The sequence below is a fragment of the Macrobrachium rosenbergii genome, chromosome 41 (assembly GCF_040412425.1).
Source record: "Macrobrachium rosenbergii isolate ZJJX-2024 chromosome 41, ASM4041242v1, whole genome shotgun sequence".
NCBI classification, from domain to species: Eukaryota; Metazoa; Arthropoda; class Malacostraca; order Decapoda; family Palaemonidae; genus Macrobrachium; species Macrobrachium rosenbergii.
In genome coordinates this window covers 72988696-72993506 of record NC_089781.1, presented here as the reverse complement: position 1 = coordinate 72993506, position 4811 = coordinate 72988696, and positions in this window count along the sequence as shown.

The window sequence follows — 4811 nt, the reverse complement described above, 5'->3', positions numbered from 1 at the left end:
TGTGTGTATGTGTGTGTTACCCAGTCGAGAGGAAATTTCATTGCTTACCTTTTTCTACAAAGTCGAGAAGTCCCATCTATTGGTAGCTTGATGGTGACCGCATCAAAATGGCTACTGGTAATGCACATCTGTACTTACACACCCAGCATTCTCTCTCTCTCTCTCTCTCTCTCTCTCTCAGGTCCACAGTGAAAGAAGCTTTACTAAAAATAATTTATTTGACAAAAATCTAACATAACTGGATTGCAAGAACAAGAGATGAAATAAAATGAAAAACTAATATTCACCAACCAATCAGACATATTAAAGTCCATCACATCTGACTAGTTATTCTCTCTACACCGTTATCCCACAATAGGTCGAAATAAGTCAAAGTCCAGTGTATTCCCAATGAGTACATTTTCACCTCTACCTCAGAGAAACATCTGAAGAAATCAAATAAAACCCTTGTTAAAAAATGCACAGAAATAAAAATATGGGAATTCTTCCCATGTTACTTATAAAGTACACACAATGTAATAAATGATTGACACAATTGAGACATATGTTAAATGAAAGAAACAATCTACAGTTTGGGAAATCTAAAATGGTTCCTACCTCCAAACAGCAATGTTCAGTCTTAATCAACAGGTCTCGAACCACAGAGCCTTCACCGAAGACTTTTAATAATGTTCAGTGTCGGTCTTCGAATGATCATTTGCATGATAACTAATCCATTCATGTGCATGGATTCCGTCCAAAAGAACACACCCACTAACTAATTAACCGGAACCTGGACATTTCCGGCGAACACACTCACAAAGTCTTGTTGTGAGGCAGGGAAGTTCCCACATCTTGAGAATACCTGACATATACAGTTTTACTAATTAGGAAATGCGCCAGACAACAACTAATCATCCTCTCAAGGTACTTCAGAATGCCTTTAGCCACACTTAATAATCAAACATTTATTGTGCATTGTAATTCATAAAATTCTTATGACCTATAAATTTTTCATATATATATATATATATATATATATATATATATATATATATATATATATATATATATATATATATATATATATATATATATATATATATATATGTATGTATATGTGTGTGTGTGTGTATTTCTGTATCAGGAAAAGTGGCTGATGTTGTCTACAAAAATGTGTTATGTCTTGTTCATAATGAACTGAATACATTCAAATTTTGATGACATTCTTCTGACTCAGTGGTAAATCATATTATTAAAAGTTCCCTTGTACTCTGACATTCTAATTAAGAAATTTAATTTAATGAATGGTATTTATATCCTTGATGAAACTCTTGGGATGAGAGTTGCTACACACATGTCGGTCGCAAGTCATGATGAAATATGATTACTCAGTGTACTATAGACTTGCCTGGCTTATGTGGGACACCGTTAGTGAAAATTGCAATAAGATAATAGGGTAATGTGTTCCAATGAGGCGAGAGAGTAACTTCAGTAAATCAGTTAGTGATATTCTAACTTTATACTTCTTTTAGATTTTTCTTTGATATTCAATTTACACGTAAGACATTGCTCTCAAGAATTAAATATCACTCACATGAAGCGAATATGACAATTCGAAATTAATGTTTGCAAAGTAATTACTGCTTTTGCATAGCGAGTTTTTAAGAAACTGGTTTTTTCCTGTGTAAGATGTGGCTTTCCCATAATTACTAATTAACACCCTTTTTAGCACCCAAGAAATGATGTCACTTGATAATGAATTTGCAATTTTGCCTCCACATGTATTTAAGGAGACTCCGGCCTTGATGTTACCTTCTTCCTACTTATGCTCCACATCTGACACTAAACTTCGGTTTCTTTTAGAAAGTGGTTGTTAAGGATGATGGAAGGTTATTGCTGTTTTCTGAAGACGGCCTTAACGCTGAGTAGCACTTTTACAAATATGAGGCAGACGCTGTTACTGAATTTCTGGCTCATGTTGCATCGAGGCGTGAGTCATATTTCAAGGATACACTTTTTCACAAGTGTTAGAACGGGAATAGAATTATTTGGAATGGTTCGCCTCCTCAGATAAGAATCCCACTTCTTGTGTCTTCGTCTGAGTTTCTGTATCAAATATAAAAGCACATAACTCATTTCCTTTGCAAACCTAGGATTCCTTGCATTTTCTGAACCTTGGAAACACAAACGTCCATTACAAAGTACCTTTTTTTTTTGCTTTGAACAGCAGTCTCAACATAATCACTAACGAAAAAATGGTCAGTAAGTCTTTTTGGCTGATATACAAAAAAAAAAAAAAAAAAAATCCAGGATAATCAAAAGGCATTACAAATAATGGAAACAAATAGCCATTTACTCTAGTAATTCAGCTACATAACTTCAGTGTAAATCGAATGTCAATTATTGTTCTTTACCTTACATGAAGTCTGAAGGTAACTGCGAATTATGTATTTAAGTTGATAGCTCCTTTTAATTTCACAACAGATTTTGTTCATTTTCATTATGGCATGACACTATGCCAGGAATAAATTTTGCCAGTAAAACATGCCAACATAAAGTGTTATTACTTTTTTGTTGCTTCACACACACACACACACACACACACACACACACACACACACACACACACACACACACACACACAGAGAGAGAGAGAGAGAGAGAGAGAGAGAGAGAGAGAGAGAGAGAGAGAGAGAGAGAGGCATATACACACCAGTCAGCATATCATAAATAAAATGAGATGACTTGAGAGAGCACTCAACTATCAAAATTTTGCCAGTAGGGAACAAGATTTTCTAATGGATTAGTTTCACCACTTTATTTCTCTTGTTTATTGAAATACCCCTCTTATACATTGCATAATCTCCAGAAGTGTTTTACATACGACTCGCTTGATAAAGATTAAGAAAATTATTCAATTTAAGGGTATGGCAGTCACACAAATCTTGCTGTTTTTGTAAAACCCGACTCTTATGCTTCCTTTTTTTTTTTTTTTTTTTTTGTCTTGGTCGAGTCTGGGCTTCTAAAGGGCATAGGTTGTCCACCCAATTAACCTCTACATGAAAATAATTGAAATCATTCCTCTCTTATTTCTTCCCGGTTGTTCCTCTTATCTTCTTCAACTAAGATTCCATTCAACTAAAATATTAAAACAAGTAAAAAATGTGCAGAAGTTTCTTAGGCGCAATCGAGCTTTCTGTACAGTGTATAATGCTGTATGAGAAGCGGCCCATGAAACTTTCAGCTACCGCCCGGTGGTGGGCTATCCTATAGCGTTGCCAGACGCACGATCATAACTAACTTTACCCTTAAACAAAATAAAAACTACTGGGGCTAGAGGGCTGCAATTTGGTATGTTTGATGATTGGTTGGTGGATGATCAACATACCAATTTGCAGCCCTCTAGCCTCAGTGGTATTTAAGATCTGAGGGCCGACAGAAAAAGAGCGGATGGACAGACAAAGCCATCTCAATAGTTTTTCTTTTACAGAAAACTAAAAACGAAATCACGCGATCAATTTGGGCTGTCAGACAAAAACTGTGACTTGACTGGTATGTTCCATTACCATCTTCCCACAGACATCTCTCCCTCCGTCAAAGTCAATCCGCAGTTCAGGAGACATCACCTGGCGTTGCTGTAAATATGAAGACTTTGATTGCTTTTGCGAGCATCTGGCTAACTGACATGACGGTTTTCCCTTACTCGTCACTGTCTCTTGTATTTAAACTCTCCCTCCCAAAACACTAGGAAATCCCTTTCTATACATTCTTATATATGCAGATGTTCACACTTAAGACGCGCAGACACTATATATATATATATATATATATATATATATATATATATATATATATATATATATATATATATATATATATATATATATATATATATATATATATATATAATCTACTGGTCAATTTTACTAGATGAGTATGTACTTGTAATAGCTACATTGACTGCTTCATTTCTCGAATTCTTCACACTTCTTGAATACGCTTGTCAGTGCAAAGCCTTAGATATAAATGCAAGCAACGTGGTCAGGTCGGCAACGTGACCTCGTTCTTATACTATGGATGCGGGTTCGAATCCCGCTATCGGTCATTAGAATTACTTCATATTTCTTGCTTTTGGGTCTAAGGCTTTATAGTGACCAGCGTATCCAAAAAATGTGAAGATTTCGAAAAGATGAGAGGGCATGGCGGCTATTACAATTTCACACACACACACACACAAACACACACGCATACACGCGCGCGCGCGCACACACACACACACACACATATATATATATATATATATATATATTTATATATATATATATATATATATATATATATATATATATATATTATATATATATATATATATATATATATATATATATATATATATATATATATATATATATATATATATATATATATATATATATATATAATTTTACGCTTTCTCAAGATACATCTATTCCTTGTCATGTTTCTTACTTTACCTATAAGGTTTCTTATCGCAGTTATTCAAAGTTCAAGGAAAATATGAAAAACAGTGGCAGTAAATATAAAAAGGAACTTTATTAGTTTTATAGAATTTTCCTTGTTATCAGCATTGCCGTATATCCTGTTACCAAATCCAACATATTTACTATTTATTCTTTGATGGTATTATCTTCAAAACTATTCTGGGAGAATAAGGTCGAAGACCTCCTTCCGGTTATTGCAAAAAATCAAGAAGAAAAGCTCAAACCAGTTTACCCTTGACAGTGCAACAGGGAGGAGGGCAATGGTGCTGATCTCAAATCTCGTCAATTATTGTGATTTATTTCGAGATG